This window comes from Zea mays, chromosome 7 (assembly GCF_902167145.1).
Source record: "Zea mays cultivar B73 chromosome 7, Zm-B73-REFERENCE-NAM-5.0, whole genome shotgun sequence".
NCBI lineage: Eukaryota > Viridiplantae > Streptophyta > Magnoliopsida > Poales > Poaceae > Zea > Zea mays.
This window is the reverse complement of record NC_050102.1, coordinates 62,661,438-62,687,743: the sequence shown is the minus strand read 5'-3', so window position 1 is coordinate 62,687,743 and position 26,306 is coordinate 62,661,438.

The window sequence follows — 26,306 nt, the reverse complement described above, 5'->3', positions numbered from 1 at the left end:
CGGACTCCGAAATCGCTGGCTCGTATCTCTCCCCCTTTTTCTCGGGTCGTTTCTGTTGGACCCGGAGCCTATATAATTTGGTCTCCATCCCCGGGATCCCTTGGAACTGGTGCTGCCCGCTGTGTGCAAGAAGATGTCGTTTCAAAGCACCATGGGGAGATGTATGTCCGCTCGCATGGGCATCTCGTCAGGAGCTTTACTCTGGGCTTGGTTGATGGTCGAGGAGAGTCTCCAGAGCACACCGAACACGTTCGCGACCTCACATGGCGGTATTGAGGGCTTGTGGAGCATGGGGATTGCTCGCCGACGTCGTGTAGTCCGGGGCATTCCGCCGTGCGCCGTGGTCAGGGCACCAGTGCGCATAATCCAAGGTAAGACTACCTCGATACTAACCGCTACCATGCTCTCTCCGTTTTGCGCATAACTTCGCTAGGTTTAGTGCTCGCCGGCGCTCGCTCGGGTCCTCCGTTCATGGCGCCGCCGCGAGGAGTGAACAGGTCGTCTCGCGGGCTCGTTCCGCGCCGCCGTGGGGAAGATGCGCTTCGGCCGTAGATTGTTCTCTGGACGATTGAGATTAGACAGTGGGATACCCCTTCGCGACTTCTGATCCGGGTCGTTGGATGGGATCGGGCGGTCCAGAACCCTCCTTACCTCTTTAAAACCTCTGCCGTCGATCTGTGATCCCACGGACACTGTCCTGTACCCCTTCGGATCTAATCTGGGCCGTCAGCACTTGATCGGACGTCCGTCCGCGCACCGTACCCCTTCACCCGAGCAAACATTCAAAAGAGTCCCCGTGAAACGGAGAAATCAACCCGCCGTCCATTTGTACTATGCACTGAGTCTAGGATAACTTGCACCGGGCCCCCTGTGCTTTCATGGAAATGAGGCGCAGTCCAGAGATAGAAAATCCAGGGAAAATGAAATAGAAATCCATTTTTAATATAAAAATAATTTCTAGAATTTGTTAAACCCATAGAAAATTCATAGGAAGTCCAATTTAACCCATTCCAGATCCTATAATTTTATAATATTATTGTTTATCATCTAGTACCACTGTGTCGACATGTCTGTCACATTAAAATTTATATCACATTTAATCTTGTACAAAACAAATAGAATATTCAGAAAATCATAACTCCTCCGTTTTAACTCCGATTTAATCCGTTCAAGTTCCGCTAGTCTCATAGCAACGCGTAGATCATTATTACGCAAGTTGTTCTTATGTTTGATGTGATGTTAATTTTGCCTATACCATGTATGTTTGTATTACTACGACTAGCAGTGAGGTCACGAGAATCTGAAGATCATCCTGGTACCTGGAATCTCAAGTCTCAGGCAAGTTGTGTCCTTGATCACTTCCTTTTACCCACTCATGTTCTAATTAATCATAATGATCTGCATAGGTTAATTTTGATGGGACCCAATAGGTTACCCTAGTTTGATTATCTTTATACCTTGTTTACCACTGAACTTTTTGGGTAGTACTTGCTAGTGCTTTATGTGGTTTTGGGTATGAAGATACATTATTCATGATCACACTGTTATTATCCGTTTATTATTACTGTTCATGATAAGATCATTATGTTAATTGGAACATGGAGCGACCACCCGGGAAAACAGTGCTACCACAAGGGTTTAATGGGACGCCCTTGGCTGATTAATTAGGAAAGCTAGTGGAGGACTACCTTACCCGAAAGGGGCAAGGGCAGTAGGGGAGTGGTCAGTGTAGGGAGGCCCTCGGGAGGATTTTGCTGCGATGGCGGTCCTGCAAGGGATTCCTGCATTGGAGCTTCCTATAAACTGTAGCGGGTTTTCTGAAGCTAGTGGAACTTTGTAAAGGCCTCGTAGTGTTACCCTGCCTCGCCTCCTTGGTAGAGGTGTATGGGAAGTCGCGATCCCTTGGCAGATGGGTAACATGACTTGTGGGTAAAGATGCGCCACCTCTGCAGAGTGTAAAACTGGTATACTAGCCGTGCTCACGGTCATGAGCAGCTCGGACCCTCACATGATTAATCTATGGAACTTAAATTCAATTTGTCATATGCATTGCATCGCAGGTGATGTTGTTACTTCTGTTCTACTATTTAATTGGGTTGGTATTTACTTATACTTAGTAATGGCTAATAAAATTTTGACCAACTTTAAAAGCAATGCTCAGCTTCAGCCATCCTCTTTGGTAAGCCTTACACTTCACATGAGCTCCCACCTTTGGCGAGTTCATTCACATTATTCCCCACAACTTGTTGAGCGATGAACGTATGTGAGCTCACTCTTGCTGTCTCACATCCCCCCCACAGGTCAAGAACAGGTACCGCAGGATGAGGCGCATGGAGGATGCTGCGATGAGTTCGTGAGAGAGATCTAGGTCGTCGTCTCCCAGTCAACTTTGGGTTGCTGGACCGGTGTCTCCTTATAATGTAATTACTTATTTTGTATAGAACTCCTGTTAAACAGTAAAGATGTGACATTCGATCCTGTGCCATGATTCATCATATGTGTGAGACTTGGTCCCAGCACACCTGGTGATTATGTTTACGCCCGGGCTTTGGACCCCTAAAACCCGGGTGTTACAGAAGTGGTATCAGAGGAATGTTGACTGTAGGACGAAACCTAGATAGAACTGGACAACCAATACTTACTTACCTTTGCTACTCTGATTCTTTTCTAAACTTATCTTAATCTTTTCTCGTCTATTTCCGCTTTACTCTGATTATTCTTACCTTTTCTTTCTAAATACAAATGTGGGTTTCACACTTTGAAATCCTGTACCTAAAGTGATCTTTAGGAATAGGAGACCTACTCTTAGGGAAAAAAATCAAAACTATTTTTATAAATATTTATGTACTTGAGTGTTTGTTCTTATGATACTTGTATGATTTGGATCTTTGATTGAGTGTGATGGGTTGTGGAGTAATGTCCACAATTACATCTACATATATATAATGCTTATAAAACTAACTAGACAAACTAGATTATCCCTCATTAAAATATCTAGCCTAACAATATCTATCTCATCTTAAAAAGATTCTATCCTACACTCATAGATCCATCTTATCTTAACAGATACTCTATCTTGAAAAGATTTTATCACATCCTAATAGATCTAACTGACCTTAAAAGATTCTATCTTATCCTTATGGATTCATCTTGCCCCAATAAGCATATTTATCCCGCACTAGTGTAACAACCATGAGCTAACCCAACCAATAGAGTCATGATGGACTACAAAATCTATCAACCCCCACCTAAAACAAACTTTTGACCTATATCATGTAGGCTATCTCCTCCATATCTATCTTAACCATATTCTCCCAACTTCGATGATATACACTAACCTCGAATAAATGAGACCAAGGCCGGAGAAGAAAGGATCAACCTCGTCAAGGAAGTCAAACTCAATCTTCAGATGCTTTACCATCCAACACAGAGTACTTCCTTACCATGAACCTTCTTATCCCCAAACTATTCTTGCCCCAACCTACCATCTTGTATCCTACATAATTAGGTGGCCATACATATATACCCATGCCTTCCTAATCACCTGATACTTAGATATGATCTAAAAAAAAATCTTTTGGTACTAACACCAAATAATAACTGAAACATATACTACAAAACAAATATGTTGCATCCCTTATCTTACTAATCTCGAGGACGAGATTATTTTTAAGGGGGGTAGGATTTGTAACACCTCAAAATTGTGTTGGTCGAATTCGTTAAAATTCTTCAAAGAGTGTGAATTTAAAATACCTTCTAATAAGGTTTTTCTTTTCTGAAAGCTACATGTCCTAGAATAAACATCAACTAAAATGATTTATATTCAAGTATTTGTTCGATTATATATTTAAGTTAAAACATCTCTAAAAAAATGCTACACCCTAAGAAGACATTCTCTTGAACCACTATTTTGTGTGCATGAACGGGTTATGTGGAAGCATTTCTTAAATAGGATTAATAGATAAATAAATAGACAAATAAAATATTTATGCATCTCATGCTGGAATTTTTGCCTCTGCATTTCATTTTAAAGTTTAAACTTGGAATTGAACTTGATTTTGTAAATGCAAAGGAAAATAAAAAGGGAAACAAAACCGCTCTGGGCCGTTTCCTTCCCTCGCCGGCCCATTCACTTTCCCCCACTTCACACGCACGGCCCATTGCTCCTGGTGGCCACACACCCTACAGCCTCGCTGACGCGTGGACCCGACGGTCAGTGTCTCTTCTGCGCGCAGGGCAGCCGCTCCGTCGCTACCCTGTGGGGCCTGGCGGTCAGCTCCTTCTTCTCCCCTTTTCTCGTAACCAAAGCGTGGACTCCGAAATCGCAGGCTCGTATCTCTCCCCCTTTTTCTCGGGCCGTTTCTGTTGGACCCGGAGCCTATATAATTTGGTCTCCATCCCCGGGATCCCTTGGAACTGGTGCTGCCCGCCGTGTGCAAGAAGATGTCGTTTCAAAGCACCATGGGGAGATGTATGTCCGCTCGCATGGGCATCTCGTCAGGAGCTTTACTCTGGGCTTGGTTGATGGTCGAGGAGAGTCTCCAGAGCACACCGAACACGTTCGCGACCTCACATGGCGGTATTGAGGGCTTGTGGAGCATGGGGATTGCTCGCCGACGTCGTGTAGTCCGGGGCATTCCGCCGTGCGCCGTGGTCAGGGCACCAGTGCGCATAATCCAAGGTAAGACTACCTCGATACTAACCGCTACCATGCTCTCTCCGTTTTGCGCATAACTTCGCTAGGTTTAGTGCTCGCCGGCGCTCGCTCGGGTCCTCCGTTCATGGCGCCGCCGCGAGGAGTGAACAGGTCGTCTCGCGGGCTCGTTCCGCGCCGCCGTGGGGAAGATGCGCTTCGGCCGTAGATTGTTCTCTGGACGATTGAGATTAGACAGTGGGATACCCCTTCGCGACTTCTGATCCGGGTCGTTGGATGGGATCGGGCGGTCCAGAACCCTCCTTACCTCTTTAAAACCTCTGCCGTCGATCTGTGATCCCACGGACACTGTCCTGTACCCCTTCGGATCTAATCTGGGCCGTCAGCACTTGATCGGACGTCCGTCCGCGCACCGTACCCCTTCACCCGAGCAAACATTCAAAAGAGTCCCCGTGAAACGGAGAAATCAACCCGCCGTCCATTTGTACTATGCACTGAGTCTAGGATAACTTGCACCGGGCCCCCTGTGCTTTCATGGAAATGAGGCGCAGTCCAGAGATAGAAAATCCAGGGAAAATGAAATAGAAATCCATTTTTAATATAAAAATAATTTCTAGAATTTGTTAAACCCATAGAAAATTCATAGGAAGTCCAATTTAACCCATTCCAGATCCTATAATTTTATAATATTATTGTTTATCATCTAGTACCACTGTGTCGACATGTCTGTCACATTAAAATTTATATCACATTTAATCTTGTACAAAACACATAGAATATTCAGAAAATCATAACTCCTCCGTTTTAACTCCGATTTAATCCGTTCAAGTTCCGCTAGTCTCGTAGCAACGCGTAGATCATTATTACGCAAGTTGTTCTTATGTTTGATGTGATGTTAATTTTGCCTATACCATGTATGTTTGTATTACTACGACTAGCAGTGAGGTCACGAGAATCTGAAGATCATCCTGGTACCTGGAATCTCAAGTCTCAGGCAAGTTGTGTCCTTGATCACTTCCTTTTACCCACTCATGTTCTAATTAATCATAATGATCTGCATAGGTTAATTTTGATGGGACCCAATAGGTTACCCTAGTTTGATTATCTTTATACCTTGTTTACCACTGAACTTTTTGGGTAGTACTTGCTAGTGCTTTATGTGGTTTTGGGTATGAAGATACATTATTCATGATCACACTGTTATTATCCGTTTATTATTACTGTTCATGATAAAATCATTATGTTAATTGGAACATGGAGCGACCACCCGGGAAAACAGTGCTACCACAAGGGTTTAATGGGACGCCCTTGGCTGATTAATTAGGAAAGCTAGTGGAGGACTACCTTACCCGAAAGGGGCAAGGGCAGTAGGGGAGTGGTCAGTGTAGGGAGGCCCTCGGGAGGATTTTGCTGCGATGGCGGTCCTGCAAGGGATTCCTGCATTGGAGCTTCCTATAAACTGTAGCGGGTTTTCTGAAGCTAGTGGAACTTTGTAAAGGCCTCGTAGTGTTACCCTGCCTCGCCTCCTCGGTAGAGGTGTATGGGAAGTCGCGATCCCTTGGCAGATGGGTAACATGACTTGTGGGTAAAGATGCGCCACCTCTGCAGAGTGTAAAACTGGTATACTAGCCGTGCTCACGGTCATGAGCAGCTCGGACCCTCACATGATTAATCTATGGAACTTAAATTCAATTTGTCATATGCATTGCATCGCAGGTGATGTTGTTACTTCTGTTCTACTATTTAATTGGGTTGGTATTTACTTATACTTAGTAATGGCTAATAAAATTTTGACCAACTTTAAAAGCAATGCTCAGCTTCAGCCATCCTCTTTGGTAAGCCTTACACTTCACATGAGCTCCCACCTTTGGCGAGTTCATTCACATTATTCCCCACAACTTGTTGAGCGATGAACGTATGTGAGCTCACTCTTGCTGTCTCACATCCCCCCACAGGTCAAGAACAGGTACCGCAGGATGAGGCGCATGGAGGATGCTGCGATGAGTTCGTGAGAGAGATCTAGGTCGTCGTCTCCCAGTCAACTTTGGGTTGCTGGACCGGTGTCTCCTTATAATGTAATTACTTATTTTGTATAGAACTCCTGTTAAACAGTAAAGATGTGACATTCGATCCTGTGCCATGATTCATCATATGTGTGAGACTTGGTCCCAGCACACCTGGTGATTATGTTTACGCCCGGGCTTTGGACCCCTAAAACCCGGGTGTTACAGAGAGTAACAGAAGTTTCTTCGGCAACCTTGGTAGCCAGTCGAGCAGTTTCTAACTCCTGGACAATGGATTTGTTGGAAGCTCGGAGTTCTTTGATGGTAGCGTCCTTCGTTGATATCAGCTGCTTGAGCCGAGTCACCTCATCCAAAGATTCCTGCAACTTACAACGTTGATTGTCCAACTCTTCCATGGTGAAGCGATGACTCCTCTCCACGATAGTCAGCGAGTTGCTAGAATCACGATACAATCTGTCAAGACTGTCGCGAGAAGCAGCAAGGATACGTTTTTCTTCCTGCAAACAAAAGTCAACTCCCTCAAAAACCAAGCAAGTAATAGGAGCACAACAAGGCAAAGCACAGTTTCACAAATCACCTTTTCAGAATTGAGCTGAGCGTGAAGAGAAGAACTCAGTACATTGGCGTCATCTAAGGCAGCGGAGACCTGACCCAGTTCAGTCTGGCTCTGAGAGTACTTTTCCTCAAAGTCAGTGCACCGCTGGACCAATTCAGCCTGATCTCGGGAATGTTTTTCCTCAAGAGTGGAAATCTGCCGAGTCATTCCTAGCAGGAGACAATCAAACAAAAAGGGGTCAGAATGTAAAGCAGTCCACAGTGAAGGCAAAGAGAAGCAAAAAAGCACTAACCAGCGTTGGTTGCCTCCAATTCAGAGACGCGATGTTGAAGTGACACTGGATTCCAACATGCAAGAGACGAAGCTACTTCTGGGACAGAAGCACCCTGTAACCTCAGCTGGCTAGCCATCCCATCCACCAAAGCCTGATGAGGAGAACAGATGAGTGTAATGACAGCAGTTCATGCAATGTAAAAATCAAGCTAAAATACATCACAGTACCTGGAGGTTGGAAAAGAACGAAGGGATCCCCAAATCAGGAGAGATCAATTGATAACCAGGCGTAAGGCCACCACCCGAAGCAGCTTGCAACGAACCAGCAGGAATCAGCTCGGTGCCTTCAATAGAGCCCAACACTCGGTCAGCGGGGACGCTGCCCTCTAAAGCGACTCCCTGGTCCAAGGCTTGGGCTACCACCATACAGCCAGAGTGTGGAGGCGATCCCGCATGAACGTCATGGAAGTACAGGAGGGAGACCCCGCTTGGACACCCTCGGGGGCTGGGTCATAGTTTGCACTGCCCACTTGAGCCGGATCATCCCCGGCAGCACCCTCGGGGGCTGGGCAGTGGCTTACACTTCCCACCCGAGCCAAGTCATCCCCGGCGACATCCTCGGGGGCTGGGCATGTGTCAACACCATCCTTGGGGTCCAAGTTCTCTGTAGTAGCCACCTCTAAGGTTGACGGGCCCTCAGCTACTTCCACAGGACTAGGACGATCCAAGTCAGTCTCCCGACCCCCGAGATCGCGCTCTAAGGTTGACGAGGCACGGGATGACCTCAACCCAGCATCAAGCACATCAGCGCAAACCTCCATCACACCATCATCCACTGGCTCTGATAACAAGTCCTCTGGAACCATATCCTCAAGAGTCTGATCAAAGTTGGCCAGGGACAGTTCTTGCAGACCAATGAGAGCAGACAAAGCAGGAGAGGGAACTCCACTACTTTCACCGCTGGCGATGAACTACTGACTATTTTTCCGAGTCAAAGGAACTTCATCTTCCTCCTCCTCGTCGTCCACATTGGCAACACAAGCAGCACCCCCATTGGGATCAGCAACAGATGGAGCACCCACATTGGGATCAGCAGCGGATTGGGTACACCCATTGGGTTCAGCATCAGTAAGTTCAGTCACAGACATTACTTCAGCAGCAGGAACCGAAGTACCAGCGTCCCGATCCATACTGGGTACTCGCCGGAGGCGTCTTCTTTTCTTTTTCTGCTCATCAGCAGAAGGATCAGGCTGATTGGCTCGGCAAGGGCGCCTCGGGCGAGTACTGGCAGGTTTCTGAGTATCCAAAGTTGTATCAGCCTCTGGGAGGGGCGCCACTACCAGTGCCCCAGCAGGAGCAGCATCAGAAGAATCCTCAGCCAGCAAATCAAGCATAGCGCTTATCTCTGCATCACTAGGGTTCAGGGGCACCTCGAAATGGACCTGTCGTTCATCATCAGGAATCTCCCCAAGCGAGGCAACCAAGGCACTAACTTCTTCAGCAGAGGGTCGCACTCTAAGACCCAAACTGCCATCAGTGACAGGTGGATTCGACACAAAAAGGGTGAAGGCTTTAGGAGGAGGCAGGTTCCAGGCCGAGTATGCCACTGGGGCACCAACATTTGACACCTTGCCTCTAAGGATCATCTCAAGTCGGCTCACCAAGTCTGCAGAGGGAATTCTTCTGTTGGTAATCCGAGTTGAGTCAGCTAGACCTCGATACAGATAAGCCGGATGCGCCCTGTCTTTCAGCGGCTGAATATTCTTGAAGACAAAATCAGCAACAACAGCTTCAGCAGTCAGACCCCTCTCCTTCAACAATCCGACTTCAGCCAGCAAAGCACCTGCCTCAGCTACCTCCTGATCTATGGGGGACTCGGTACAGCTAGGGGTGCGAACATCCGGCTGTCTTCCCGACCGAGGGGGAGAGAGTTTCCATAATTCTCAACTATGAACCACTCCAAGCGCCATCCCTTGATACTGTCTTTGAGAGGGATCTCGAGATACTCAGTCTTCCTCCTGCGGCGCATCTCCAAGCTGGCACCCCAACCAACTGATGTTGTCCCTCGGCCATCCCAGGGCGACAATGATACAAGTACTTCCACAACCCGAAATGTGGCAGCACACCGAGAAAAGCTTCGCATAAATGAACGAAAATGGAGATTTGCAGGATAGAATTGGGGTTCAGATGGGTCAAGTTAAGATGATAGAAATCAAGGAGGCCGCGGAAAAAGGGAGAAATGGGAAGGCCAAGGCCGCGGAGAAGGAAAGGAGCATAAACAACGGACTCATGGGTATCCTCATTTGGGACAGTAACCCCATGGCAAATCCGCCAAGAACAGAGTTCCCACAGAGGAAAAACCCCGATGGACACGAGGTGGAGAAGTTTGGGCTCAAAGATGACGAACATGTGGTTACCTGCGAAAGGCAACTGGCTGTTGGGGTCGATTGGAGGAATCACCACGGCAGACGAACTCGAGGTTTTCCTCTTGGGCGCCATCTCGATTCTACCGGCGAGCAGAGTGGAAGGCGAATTGCAGAGAGGATTCGGAAGCGAGAAAGCAAGAACTAGGGCACGGAAAGCAGAGGCGGCTAAAAGCGCAGCACTTATGGGATATTCCCGAGCCAGATGCCGTTTCAAAAAGTGCCCAGTCAGCACCCGGCGGTTATTTCCAAAACACCGGCGTGTCACGTGGTCACCCGACAGTTATTTCCAGAACACCGGTGCGCCACCTCATCACTCGGCTATCATCCTCAAAGTGGCCCGTGCGGCCTGCTATCACTCGGCGTTGCCTCTAAAACGCTGATATCGTGTTCAGTCGCTCGGCATTACCTCTAAAATGCTGACGTCGCCCTCAAGTCGCTCGGCATTACCTCTAAAATGCTGACGTCGCCCTCCAGTCACTCGGCGTTACCTCTAAAACGCTGATATCATGTTCAGTCGCTCGACATTACCTCTAAAATGCTGACGTCGCCCTCAAGTCGCTCGGCAGTTGACTCTAAAACTCCGACATCGTGTCAAGTCGCTCGGCATTACCTCTAAAATGCTGACGTCGCCCTCAAGTCGCTTGGCAGTTGACTCTAAAACTCCGACGTGTTCAGTCGCTCGGCAGTCACCTCTATAACTCCGACATCATCTACAAGTCGCTCGGCAGCTACCTCTAAAAGCGTCGAAACGATGCCAGAGTTATTTACGTGCAAACTCCAAGGAAATCAGCTTCACAAATGAGCAGGACAATCACCACAGAGAAACCAACATCATTACTTCATTAAGGGGAAGATATCATGCTTACAAATGAACTCTTTATGAGTTGATACTTCCCTATTACTACTACTACATTACATTACATTACTGCTACTACTACTACACTACACTATACTACTCTACACTAGTAATTACTACTACATTATTCTAACTATACTATACTAATATCTAAAAGACCAGTGCCATCTAGCCACTGGCCCTGTTGCTGCCGCCGCCGCTGCCGCCCCTGGTGCTGCCTCTGCTGCTGCCGCCACCGCCGCTGCCGCCGCCGTCACCGTCCTTGCTGCCGCCGCCCCTGCCGCTGCCGTCACCGTCACCGCCGCCACCGCCTTCGTCGTCGTCGTCGTCGTCGTCGTCGTCCTCGTCCTCGCCGCCGCCGTCCGAGTCCTCCTCATCCGAGGAGTACTCCGACTCATCTGAGCCCTCGAGCCCGGAGCGCTCGATGGCCCGGATGTACGTCCAGACCTCCGCCGCGAGCCCCTGGGAGTCGTCTGAGTCGTCAGACGACTCACGCAGGGGGATGGGAGCCGGAGACCCCTCAGACTTAGAAGAGAACTCCTCCTCTGAGTACTCCGAGTCACCAAAATCCTCCGATGGAGGAGTTGGCTCATGCTTGCGCTTGTTGTTCTTACCCATGGTGGAAGCGAAAGGAAGGGAAGAAAGGCAAGCAACAGAGAACAGCAAGAGATGTGAAAAAGCCGGAGAGACAACAGCGTTATTTATAGAAGGAGAAGGCAACCGCTCACCTCCAACCGCGGTCACTGAACAGTCGCAAAGCATTCAATAAGCACTTCAACCCGTCTGAAGACGCGTCAGACGGCTGACGCCATTTCACGCAACACAACACCCATTGGGACTCCAGTCAACAGCGCGAAGGATATGATTACACCCGCCGTCACATCAATTTACTACTCAGAAGCAGCCGGCTAAAACACTCAGCGTACCAAGCCATCCCTTGCCCACACCCATTGGGGGGGACGCCTAGGAATTATCAGTATATTTCTCAAAACGGTCACATCTGTGCAGGGCACGCAGTGAATACCTCAAGACAAAAATGAGATATCAGTAAGGATCAGAGGAAAGCCAAATATAGCCAGTGAAGTACAAAATATGGCCGACAGAAGCGACGTGAAGACTAGACAGAGAATCCATCAAATGTCCAATCAGTCGCAGAGCAAATAAATTACACTACCTAGCAAGATATGGACGGATTGCGAACTCGGCTGCAAAAGACAAAATACATGCTGACCTCTGAAGCATAATGTTGATGACATAATGCTGACCTCCAAAGCATAATGCAGATGGCATCATGCCGATTTTTACAAACAGAAAGGATAATCTTCAGCAAAAAGACGCAAAAGGAAGACCTTCGAATGGATTATCCTCAAAAATCCACTCGAAGGTCGGGGGCTACACCCATTGGGTGCACCTCCGGTGCACCCCATGGATCATCATTCCAAGACAAGATAGTGCCGACTTCTAAGGCATGGGGAAAGATTAAAGACAAGGCCGGCCCTCAACCAAAACGCAGGAGTAAAAATGGAAATAATTTCTGGTCAAGACCTTCGAGTAGATTATTTTCTAAAAATCTACTCGAAGCTCGGGGGCTACACCCATTGGGTGCACCTCCGGTGCACCCAATGAAGTTCAGGGTCCTACAAAATGAAATGCCGACCTCTAAGGCACAAACACGAAACAAAGCTTTGGTTTACGAGTGATCAAAGCAGGAGGAGACAGTAAGAAGCTGTTTTCTTCAAATCGCCTACAAGCTGGACCTGGGATCTTTGGGTTGATTACCTCTAAATTAACCCAAAGATCGGGGGCTTGTGGGGGATAGATATCCCCCGGGTCCACTAAAAGAGTAAAAGACCTCACGAAAGGCCCAAGGGCCCAATAAATCGTAAGGTCATTCTTTCGTGGGCCTGGGGAGGGACAACCAGCAAAGCAGATCGGCATGGGGCCGGATTGGTGCAAACCCGGACGGCCCACAACGTCGAGCGAGCGACCACAACAGAGATCCGACTTTCCCGTGCTGGAGCCCCCATGCAACGGAGCCATGCGAGGATAAGTCGGCAGAACTATAGGGCGATAAACTCAAACAGTTCACTATCTTTTAGTTACACGTTGTTATCAAATCCACGTGTATTGCCCCACGGTCGAGTATATAAGGCCTAGGGGGCACCGCTTCAGAACGATCGACCCTATTACTTAGCCACCCACTCCAACTCTCTGCATTCTCAATTCAGAGAGCTCTCTTGTAACCTCATTCACCAAGCATACTCACCAGGACGTAGGGTGTTACGTGTCTCTAAGCGGCCCGAACCTGTAAACATTGTCCACTGTCCCTCGTGCATCTGGCACGAACCATTTTGCTACAGTCGTCGACGCCGTCCTACTCCTAAAAACACCTTGAGGGGCAACCCCGGGTGTGCGGTCGGACCCAAAACACCGACACCAGCGCAGGCGGCGGAGGTCGTCGGCGGCTACTGCTCCGGCCAAACCACGGCGTTAGGGTACAATTAAAGCGCACGAAGAGCTCCACGAGGTGATGTAGAGGCCGTGCGCGCAACGAATTGAGAAATGGTGCAGAGGTTTGCCCGGTCCACGTGCTCTGGAGGGGTTCCAAACTCCGGCGAGCACGATTGCGCTATTCTGGTGGCGCGGGTCCTTGGTTCAAGCTCGGGCAAGCTTCATGGCCTCCTAGGGGATCTATCCAAAGGCTTGGTTCGAGCGGAGGAGGGCGGGAAAGGGGTTGGCCACAGTGGTTGCCCTCGGGCGGCTCTAGCGGGTCGCAGGGAGGTCGCCAGAGCTATGGGCGAGCTCGGGGGAGTTAGGCGTGGTACAGAGGAGGCAACGGGGAAGATAGCCAGGCACTGGGGTGGGCTTTATAGCCGTGGCGCGGGCGTGGTCACAGGGCGGCCGCAGGCGCGCGGGGTTCGCGTGCGGGCGTGCTCTGAGCGTGCCCCCGAGTGTCAGCCCACGTCGAACACGTGGGGGTTTACTTCTGCCAGGGTTCAACGGCCGATTTGATCGCCTTAGCGTGCAGATCATGGCAAAACCCCCGTGTATGGTCTATTCCCTGCACCAAATCCTACCTTTTTGATGTGATTTCCAAGCAAAGATACGGTCGGAGTAGAGAGATATGGGGGTGAGAAGTCGGCTCTGTCAGAGTTGTCCACAACGATACAAAAGCCATGCCAAGTCATGTCAAAAGGCTTAGGGTTGGGTTCAAACTTTTCTAGGGTGTTCTAGGGGTCTTTGGGCGCCATTTTGTCAATTGGGCCATAAGGTTTTGAGGTTGGGATTAAAGTGAACATGTTTGATCTTTGAAAGAGGGTCGGTTTTGAACTTGAGCAAATCCTGATTTTTCTTTTATGCTCTTATCTTTGGTGACCTTTTTGGGGTTCTTCTGAATCCTCTTTGGGGTCACACTCTTACTATGTTTTGTAGGGTATTAAGTGTATTACAACTTTTATAATTAGTTCAAGTCATGACAATGTGATTTACATAGACTTTTTGTCATAATCCCCTCTAGGGCTCCATTTTCCTACAAGGGATTTGAATTAGGGTTTGAGTCATTCTCTTCTCTTTAGTGCATGATAAGGCCAAGGCATGACTTCTAAGATGGGTTACACCTATTTAGGATCTTGATCCCCAAGTTTGGTGTCTTTTGCTCAAACTAAACCACATGTGATGATGGGTTCAATAGTGTAGTCTTGAGTGAAAACCTTAAGTAACACCTGGGGTGTTACATTTTGGATGAGGCTCTTCTCTCCAAATTCTCCATGGACCCTGGAAGCAACAAAATGTATCACGATCTCCGGTCTCTATATTGGTGGACTAGGATGAAGAGGGAGATTGCCAAGTACGTGTCTGAGTGCGACACTTGTCAAAGGATCAAGGCAAGTCACTTGAAGACACCCGACACCTTACAACCACTTCACATACCATCTTGGAAATGGGAAGACATCAGCATTGATTTCATTGTTGGATTACCCAATACCTCTCGACACCACGACTCTATTTGGGTGATTGTGGACAGGCTAACAAAGGCAGCTCACTTCTTGCCAATGCATACCACCCACAGAGCAGAGAAATACGCGGAGATCTAGATTGATCAAGTGATACGTTTGCATGGGATACCCAAGACCATTATCTCTGATAGGGGGCCTCAGTTCATAGCACGCTTTTGGGAGCAGTTACAAGAGTCCCTTGGAAGAACTCTGATCAGAAGCTTAACATACCATCCTCAAACTGATGGCCAAACAGAGAGAGTAAATTAGATCCTTGAAGATATGTTAAGGGCATGTGTGATTCATTATGGCAAAAACTGGGACAGATGCCTTTCACTGACCGAGTTTTCTTTCAACAACAGCTACAGGCTACCATAAAAATGGCACCATTCGAGGCTTTGTATGGGAGAAGATGTCAAACACCCCTCAATTGGTACAAACGGGTGAGAGGGAAATTTTCGGACCTAACCTTGTGCTTGAAGCTGAAGAAAAGGTCAAGATCATTAAGAGGAACTTAGAAGCTGCTCCAGCCAGGCAAAAGAGCTACCATGACAAAAGAAGAAAACCCATATAGCTTGAAGTGGGAGATCATGTATATCTCAAAGTCTCGCTCACTAGAGGTGTACAAAGGTTTGGAATCAAGGGCAAATTAGCTCCTCGCTACATTGGCCCTTACGAGATCATAGAAGTATGTGGACCAGTGGCCTACAAGCTGAAGCTACCTTCTAAGTTTTCAGTCATACATGATGTATTCCACCTATCTCAGCTAAAGAAGTGTGTTCAAGTGCCGACAGAAATCCTAATTGAACCAGAAGTGGAAGTGGAACCAGTTTTGACTTACCAAGAGCATCCCATTGAAGTGCTAGATCATAAAAGTAGGTCCACACACAATTAGACCATTAAGATGTATAAAATCCAGTGGAACAACCGCACCAAAGAAGAAGCTACCTAGGAAACTGAGGATTTTCTAAACAGAAACTACCCCGGATTTCTATCAAATAATGTTCGTACGTAACCATACCCCATTCCCTCCCTTGCCTTATGCTCTTACATAAAGGAAGATAAAACCTCTAGATGAGAATAATAATGCTTCCTTCTAAAGTTGCAAAGAGGATGACATTCGAAGAGCGGGTTAGCAAGGGCTTCGAATCTACACCACCTCCTTACCACTCGAGATCTCACCCAAAATGTCGAGACGAGATTCTTTTTAGGGGGGAGGGCTGTAACACCCCTGGTGTTACTTAGAGTTTCCACTCTAGAGCCACACCCTAATCTGTCATCACATGTGGAATAGTGGAATCTTTGATGAACACATTTTAACCACAAGAAAATTAGCTAGTGTCTAAGTTCATATGGTACTTACCTTGACCATATGGTGCTTATGAGAAGAGAAAAATTTCAGAAAACCTAAGTCTAAACCCCTCGGGTTAGGTAACCAAAACTTAAAACATGAAAGCAAAAGATAAATTAGACCTTATCATCATATGGGCTAATTAAATAAGTTGAAGATCATAAAAATCTTCATCAAAGATAGTAAGAAAGTTTCATCAAAACAGTCCTTGATCAGCCACAAATTGATCCCCAACCGAAAGAACCCTAGGGGCGAAAACCCCAGATTCTCTCTAAGCCCCCAAACCGAATTCAAAAACTTACTGCATTCACCTAGCATCTCAACTCAAATCCAAATGGTCCAATGGACAAAATGGCACCTGATCAGCCCAATCACGTCTTGGAGAAAGTTGACACCAAAACTGATCCTGTTTGACACGATTGGCGCACGCTTTTGTCGTGACATGGGCGCTATGATAGACTCGACTTGACACGGGCGTAGCTCCTCACCTGAAGTGTCTCATGGCTCGGGACTCACATGGAAAAGCAAGATCTTGGTGCAAGGAAGAGATCCTACATGATATCCTTGCTGAGATAGGCACCCTACGGCAGTTAAAAAGACGCTTGAACTCGGGCAGAAGCCATCCACCATGTGTTCGACACGAGCCGAGCGCGCTCTGACCGCGCCACGCATGCCATGAGCCTCGGTCGGCTCGGCCGCGCGCTCCACCCACACCCGTTCCCGAAACCTCCCCTATAAGAAGCCCTGACCCTTGGCCTTGCCCTCCCGCACGCCCATACTCTTCCATCAGCGACCGAGCACCAGTAATCGCCTAAAAACCAAGCCCAGCGTCCCGCAAGCTTGCCGACGCGATGACCGCCATAGATCGGCCACTCCAGCCCAACCCCATCCAATCCAGTTCCTCAGCCAGCTTCCCTAGAGGCTAGTTAATCTTCCCAGCCGCTCGGACCGAACGGTACCTCGTCGGAGAAGCCAGAACACCTCGCCGGACCTCCTTCACCCACCGGATCATGTGGACCAGCTAATCTACCCCTACATTCTTCGATTCCTTGCGCGCACACACTCCTAACCACCAAGTGAACTTCCCTATGCGGTTTGATTTAGCTCTACCGTTGTGGTTTGGCCGGTACAGGTTGCGCCGATGAGCTCCGCCACTTGGACTCGTGGCCAGACCAACTCTGGGCACTAGAGACGCCGACCCGCACCTTGACGTGACGGCTAGAGGCTCCCCATCCTCGCCCGACCACTCGCTGGAACCCTACCAACGCTGGTAAGCCGCTTCGCCGTCTTCTTCGCCGTAGTTACTGTGTAGCGTAGCCAGGGACCACGGGTTGAGAGAAACAAAAACCTAGGGGGTTTTCTGCGAACCCTATGACTCATATGAATAGTGCCCCGAGGACCTAGTTGTAAGGAAAAGGAAAATAGAGACCAGGGTCCCGAGTGCAAAGTTGTTTTTTTCTTTTCCATTTAGAATTCCTAATTCGTTTTTAATTTATAGCAAAAATATAAAAGCCATAACTTGATTAATATTCATCCAAATGTGGTCAAACCAATTTTGCTAGACTCTGTATAAATTAAACTATCAAGCAAAAAAAGTAGATCCCATATTTTTTGTATTTCCTTTTTGGGTTTTGATTTAAATAAGAAAACTATTTCAAACTTGAAAATAGGGAAAATAGTAGTAGAACGGTTAGACTGAAGTTGAGAAAATTTATGAAGATAATTAACCAGCAGTTACACTGTTTAAAAATATTAAGCACCCCAGTACACAAGGTTAAGCAATTTTTACCCACTAAAGCTTGTTTTTGCTCAAACTTTGGGAAAATGAAAAAGGATAGTCAAAATAGGAACCAGAGAACAATCCTATTTTTCCTAGCAAGCTTAAATGACGTAGTTCATGGGAAAAATATGTAGAACCATAGTCTAGTACTGTTCTGGAAGTTATTATTTAATTTAGATATTAATTGTTTGAGTGGAAATAATGGTAAAAATAGTAGGACTCATGCACTAAGGTTAAGAAAATTTTGGTAGTCACTTAACCATTATTAAACCACTACAAAAATACTAACCACCTTAGAACACCATGATAAGTGGGTTAAAGAAATAAAGTTGGGTTTATGCAATTATGTTTAGAAAATAAAAAGATAATCCAAAAATGGAAAATAGTGGGCAACCCTAATTTTTCCTAAACACCTAGGCCCTATTCTATAGGAGAAAAGTAAAAAATTTAGGTAGTTGCACACTAGAACATACTCCACCCCTGCCCCATGAGAAAGTTTATAAAACTTTAAGAAATCATACAACCCATTCCCTATGAGTAGAAATGACCATCTTTGAGAATGATTGCTCTTACATAAAAAAGGAACTAGAAAAATTGGAAAATCTATTGTTTGACATTTTTCAAAGGAAAAGTTAGTTATAAGCACCTTTTAGCCCCACAACTTGACATGTTCAATAGGTATCATTAAGTATATTTTCACACCAACCCATGATTTTGTACCTAGAAGCTAGTAAAAATAACCTTGGGAGCTTAAGTCATCTCTAAATGAAAGGTCTAGTGTAAAGTGGCCCCTCTACCCTAGTTTTTGTTATTTTTGTTTAAAACCAATTCTATTTAGTTTTGACCTGAAATTCCTAGGATAGATAAATTTCACCAAAGGTAAGCTGCTATAAAACTTTCAGAATTTTTGTAAAATTTTAAGTAACCTTCCTAGTTCAAATCACCCCTAGAAGCCTATGGAAAATTTGAATAAAAGAAAAACCCTACGTAACCTACTGCTACTCAACCATGCATCACATTTATCAACTGCATTTTATAAATGTACATGCATATTATGCATCATATTAAATAGATTGCAACCTCGCTGACGGAGAGTACGTGTTCATCCCCGAGCAAGGAGCTGACCAAGAGGAAGCTCAAGAGCTAGCTACAGAGGCTGCTACTAAGGATCCACCTGCTGTCCCAGCAACTGAAGGCAAGCCCAGATTTATGCATAACGGTTTATAAATGCTATTTAACTACACTTAATGTTTGTAGGCTTGTACTGTGCACTTAAGTTTAGGAGTTGTTTGAAACACTAGTTGCATGAACTCAGGTTTCCTTTTGAGATGGATACTACTATGCTAGGTCGAGTAGCTGCTATGCTAATTCAGAATCTCAGTAGAAGTCGAGTGATTTTTCTAGCACTCGCGCGATGTCAGGAATTGATTGTATCCACTTTGATATTGGAACTATGATGATCTGTAGACAAGGGTCCATGGGGATGCCTTGTCTACGGAATGAAACTAGAATAAGGATTAATGTGTGGTACCGTGTGTCAAGCATTTGAAAGTACTAAAAACATGCCGAGAAATATGGTAAATCGGTAAGCCTAGTACCTGAATGAACCTGCCTGCGGACATACCTCCCCACGTGTTAATGAGACATGGTTTCCCATTCTGGTTATGGTGGGTACAAGTGCAGTCACTGCACGGTGGCGGCCGGGGTCAGTGGAACATTGTATGCCAATGACAGTGGGTCCTGATATGCTGCCGAAGAATCGATGGGGGCGGTTGACGTGTGTGGGGACGGAGTGCTCCTACATGTCAGGTGTTTAGGATTACCTTGCAACGTTTAAACTCGATTCGAATCGTTTGCTTCTCGCAACTAATGAGACTGCTTGATACGTGCTACTACATCGAGTAAGAAGTGAAATGAGTTTTCATGAGATAAAGTGTTGCTTGCAATAAATGTTTGTTACCATGTATGTTTTAAGGATGAAACCTAGCTTAAAGAATATTATTAAACTTGCAAAAGCTAAAATTTGATTTTAGACTCAGCTAGTGCTTTTGGCATACCAAACCCCTCAGCCAAACATCTTCATGGTCTAGAGGTAGAGGAGTAGACTCCTCACACCGGGTAAGTCTAGCTGATTATTAGTAAACTCAGCCTAGCTTGTGGCATAATTTTTACATGTACCCTTGAGAAGGATGTGGTTTCTAGGTTGACTTGACTGTCCACCTTGCCACCGGGCTAGACAGTTGAATGGAACCCCGCCTTAGCAGGTGATGACCAGGAGGAGTGATGGACCAGACTTCGCCTCACTCTTTATTTATCGTTAGTTAATTTCCGCTGCAACAAGAACAATGGTTACTGTTTCCAAACTCCGATGATGTAATAACTCTATGTACTTATTTGAATTTGTGGTATTATGCTTTATTATATTTCTCTGTGCCTCACCTTTAAGTGAGCAAATGATCCTTGATCCCTAGGTAAGTGGCTTCAATCGGACTAGATCCAAAGAATTGACAGTTTATTTCGTCTTAAGTGTGGGTCATTGCCCTTGAGGTGAGACCAAGGCACTTAAGCTGGAATAATCTGGGCTGTTCCGCCACACTCCACTGCTAACACAACATATCTCAAGTCCCCTTGTGTAGGTGGAAGTGGGTCTAGTAAGTCTAAGCCCCACCTTTGCAGTGGCCATGTGGGCTGAACCAGCTGAGGTAGAGATGAAGGTTGCTTTTAATCTCTAGCGCACTTCCGACAATTTTCACATTTTTGAATTAGATCCGTTGCGTCCGAAGCTGCCTTCGGCCAATAAAATCCTTGTCTGAAAACCTTTCTAAGGAGAGGCTTAGATCCAATATGAGCTCCTTATATCCCTGCGTGTATCTCTTTCATTAGCTCTTGACTTTCGGCTCTAGACAGACATTTCAACAGTGGAGAACAAACTCCTTGTTTGATGTAATACCCAATTTGTACAAGCATAAGAAACGAAATTATTTCCTATACATGTGTTGCTTCTACTTATTAACACATGTGAACACCACCTTTAAAAGTAAATAATTAACAAATTACACATTAATAATTTGTGCATCATGTTGGCTTTTATTTGTGTATGCATTAAATAATAATGGTAATCTTATTAATGGAAATAAATTATTATCAAAAAATGGGAAGAGAAGAGTTAAAGAAGGAGGTCATCTAGTAATTATGCCAATAAATAAGTAATAATTATTTTAAAAGGAAGTAGTATCATTCATAATAATGTTTTATTAGCCACATGAATGTATGAAGTGCAATTTACCAATTCAAATTCAATTGAACATTTGGAATCTGAAAAAATAGAAAGAAAGGAAAAAGAAAAGGAAAGGATAAAAGGAAAACCGCGCTCGAGCCGACTTCACCCTGCCTCGGCCCATTCCACCTCGGTTGGCCCAGCTAGCCATTCCTGTTGCGCCAGCCCAGCTGGGAATTCCGCGGTCAACACATTCGCTGACGAACTGGGCCCACTCATCAGCTATCGCGGGCGCTCGTCTGTGTCACTGCCGCTCGGGCCCGCCTGTCAGATACGATTCCCCCATGAACCACCACGCCACGTCTAGCGGCGGCGCGGGCGGGGATCTCGCGTGGCCGGTGTACTTGGCCCGACTGCGGACTCCGCATCATGGGTTTACAAGTATTCCCCTGCGCCCCATTTCCTCGTCTCTTTCATCTCGATAGCTCGGCACCCCGACCATGATACACTTCGTCGCCGCCAGGGTAGTTTTGGGTTGCCGCACCCGCTGTTGGTGTCCGCTGTGATATGGGACACGCGGATGGCACCGCTGGGATTCTCGGAGATGCGTGAACTCTCTCGGCGTGCGAATCGCGGGTGAGCGGACCGTCAGAACACTGGAAATTGCTCGCCAGAGTCCAGATATCGTCCTGGGCCGCTTCGTGTCGTGGACAGGTGTCTGCGGATCGCCTTTCTTTCCGGTGAGCTTCCATGAACATCCGCACTTTCCTTCTCCTCGAAATGGTGTAGGTCTCGCTTAGGTCAGGTCAGTATTTGGCCGGGTTGGGAGAACGCCGGCGAGGTCGTCGCCTCGGCCGCGTCCTTGTAGCACGCTGGTCACGGGAGGAAGACGATGAACCGCAGTCGTTAGATCTGACACCTGCGACCGAGATTAGCTGACCGAGCGTACCCTTGCGCGCAAACAGATCTGAGTCGTAGATTCGGGATCGGGCGAACGAGGAGTCGATCGTAGTCATATTAAATCTGGTTCGTGGATCCTTAATCCCGCGGCCATAATCGTGTACCTATTCGGATAATTATTAGATTAGATCTGTGCCATTCACCTCTAATCTAGCGGCCAGAACACCCTCCATACCCCTTCGCGGGTATGATTTGCTAAAGAGACCCCGCACTATACATGAATCAACCTGTCGTCCCTTCGCGACTATTCACTAAGTCTTGGATTACTTGCGCCGTAGCCCCAGTGCTTCCCAGTAATTAGCGCGTTGTCCAGAGAGTAGAAAAATCAGAGAAATAAATACAGAATTTTTTTTAATATATAAATAATTGTTAGAACTTGTATAAATCATAGAAAATTCATATGAACTCCAAATTAACCCATTCCAATTTCTAAAATTTTGTAAGATTATTGTTTATCACTTAGAGTCTTTGTTTTGACATGAAAACAGTAAGAAAAATTTATTTCTCATTTAATCCTATTTCAAGCATATAAAACCTTTGGAAATTCATAATTTAAAATCCATAACTCCAAAATTAATGATTCATGTTCCTAGGTCCTTATTTTAATGTGTAGATTATTATTATGTATTTTTTTACATGTTTGATGTGATGTTAATTTTCTATATATACTATGTTTGTTTGTATTGTGGCGAGTAGAAGAGTTTGTGACTGAGGATCCTGGTGCCCATCAGATAGAAGTTGCTGAGCAGGAGCTCATTGAAGGCAAGTTGTGCCCTTGACCACTTTTGTTACCTAATAATGGTCTTTATATTCATGTATCATGCATAGGCGTAATTTTGATGGGAGCCAATAGGTCACCCTAGTCTGTTTATCCATTTTACATTGTTATCCCTGAATCACTTGGGTAGTTTTGCTATTGCTTTAAATGGTTTTGGGATAATCCTTCATTATATCCATGTTCCAATTATTTTGTTATTCTATTTATGTTCATGTCAACATCATTAATGTTAATTGGAACATGGAGCTTAACTTGAGAAACACGTGCCACCACAAGGGTGGAATGGGACGCTCTTTGCTGACTAATTAGAAAAGCTAGTGGAAGACTACCTTACCCGAAAAGGGCAAGGGCGGTAGGGGAGTTGCATGCAGGGAGGTTCTCGAGTTGATTTTGCTGCGATGGCGGTTAGACAGGGGATTCTTGCAAGTGCCCTTCCCATAAACTGTAGCGGGTTTTCGGAAGCTAGTGGAACTTTGTAAAAGCCTCGTAGTGTTGCCCTGCCTCGCTTTCTTGGTAGAGGTGTATGGGAGTCACGATCCCTTGGCAGATGGGTAACATGACTTGTGGGTACAGGGTACAACCTCTATAGAGTGTAAAACTGGTATACTAGCCGAGCTCACGGTCATGAGCAGCTTAGGACTCTCGCATGATTAATTTATGGAACTTAAATTCAATTTGTCATTTGCATTGCAGGGGATTATTTATTAAATTTGTTCTATTATTCTTATTTCGGTTTGGTATTTACTTACATTTAGTAACTGCTAATTAAATTTTGACCAACTTATTAAAAGCAATGCTCAGCTTTAACCCCTATTGTTGATCAGCCTTACACATCACATGAACTCCGACCTTTGGTGAGTTCATGCCCACTGGTTTCCCCACAACTTGTTGAGCTATGATCATTTGTGAGCTCACCCTTGCTGTCTCGCACCCCCACAGGAGAAGAACAGGTGGTTCAGGAGGAGCCACACAACGAGGAGTTTGATCTGATCTAGGTGGCGTTTCCCAGTTGACTTATTAGCGCCAAGGATGATCCTTAGTTTGTTTTATATTTATCTTTTATTTTGTAATAAGACTTCCGCTATGTAATAAATACTCTGATGTTATTGTGACATTTATCTCTTAACACTCTGTTATTATATATGTTGTCTTCTTTGGCGCATGTATGAGATGCACCCGGCTTTGTTCCTTAAAGCCCGTGTGTTACATTTGAACAATTCTCCTTCTATGGTCATATATGGTATTGTCCTGGCTTGCATCCTTTTTATGTAAGCTTCGTCATCAGAAGGACAACTGCCTTGGAGGAAAGATAAAATTTCAGTTCTCCAATCCTCGCTGTGCACAGGTGAAATTGTAAGCACCGCTCTCTCCATGAGCTCGACTGAAGGTGCTTCAGAGTTTCGAAGAACACTTCTGAGGGGAGTGGGAGCCCCTATGCCACTGATTTACCGAGTAAATATGCATGTTCATTTTCTCCTCTTGGAATGTTTCTCACTGAAAAACCTTCGAAGGAGGCTTCCATTCTTCGGACTATGTCAAGATACTTTTCAAGCTTCGGGTCTCTTGCTTTGCTACTTTTATCAATGTGCCCTATGATGACTTGTGAATCAGATTTGAGAACTACCCTTCTTATCCCCATTGCCCTAAGCTTTCGAAGCCCAAAAAAAGGGCTTCGTACTCTGCAATGTTATTTGTGCAGTTGAACTCCAATCTGGCCAAATAGCAGGTTTTGATTTTGGATGGTGAGATTAGAATAGCAGTTGCATGATGAGGACATCAACACCAACACGAGTAAATCTACACCAGCAGCACCTTCTCCAGCCCAGGCACCATCTTCCCCAGTCCAGGCGCCACCCCTTCCACCTGGGCCAGTGACTCGAGCCCATGCAAGAGAATTGAACTACATCATGTTGTTAAAGAACGAAGGCCCAGAAGATTAGAAGATGGCCCAACAGGAAGGCCCGGATGGGGCGCCTAGGGAAGTCGTGAACAGTAACCGCGGTACTGTAGCGCCGGCCCTACTGTTCATGCCTCTCCTCTATTTAGTCAGAGTCCTGTTTCATTTAGAACTTGAGTTTTTTTTACATCTAGCTTTAGCTACCCAGAACACGCACAAATACGTGTTGTCCTCTGTGATTCAGAACTCCACCTCCAGTGATATTAAGATTGCTCGCATCTTTTTCTTGTTCGTTCTTTGATTGCGCACAGGAAACGATCTTCGTGATCAGGCCGATCTCGCATCAGTAAGGTCGGTAACCATTGGGAGTTGGTTCAGCGATTGCATTGGCGCTTCGGGTTCGCTCGTCGTAGTCGGATCGTGAGGGTCTACTTCCACCAAATCAGAATTGTTGGGGACTTGTTCTCAAATGCTATGAATCAAGAACAAGGCAACATAAAATGTTAAATACCAAAGCCCTTCGTCCTTCAAATCATTATTTCCCTTCGGATATAATGAATTTAGGACGAAGGTCATGAAGGATATACCCTCACGATTACGATAAAATATGGAGAACATTCAAACAAAGAACAGAAAGTAACATAATTTCTGTAAACATTAAACATTATTATCAATGTATTTCCATTCATATTACTTGTGTAAACAATGATAAATTACAAATGTACCTTCAGGCGTGGCGCAAAAGTGAATACCAAGTCAGCGTGAATAGTACGAGAATACTGTTCACCTATTTATAGGCACGGGTCGCAGCCCATGCAAAATTACATTAATGCCCTTTACATTTATCAATAACTCTATAGTAATTCTTCGAGGTCTAATCTGGCTTTTCATCTTTAAGTCGGTTTCCCTTTCCGCCGTTATGCCGAAGCTCTTCTGCGCATAGCTTCGTGATCGTCTTATCCTTCGCCGTGATTGCCGTCCCAGTTAAGCTTCGTCTTAACCATGTTTTTGTATACTGGCAACTTGACTCCGAAGGTACCTGTTCACATATTTCTTTTGGAAAACATAGTCAAATTACGTTTTTGAGGACCTTCGGAAGCCGAAGGCCCCCAACAGTAGCCCCTCGCAATATTAATTTGTTGTAAAGATAAATTTATATTGCGATATGGATGAAGGCTATGGGCTGAAGGTCCGAAAAAACACCTTCCTTTTGCTAGAATAGCAACAGTCATTGACAAGCGGGACCCTCCAGTTTCCGACATAATGGTGTATAAATAGGGGCTTGCCACAAGTTATTTGGCACGCTCTCTTGCCATCTGTTTTGCCTGCTCAAATAGCTTTCTACCCACAAATATTTGGTTGCCTCCCTAGTTTTAAGCTTCGGAAGCGAGAGGCAGGAATTCCGAAGGGATGTCTGAGGAGAAGAAGGTTGCTGCCGAAATGAAGCTGAGCCTTTGTGAGGAGAAAAATCTGGGCTTCATTGAATCAATAGCAAAAACAAATACATAGAAAATTACTAGGGAGATTTTGGAAGGCTTA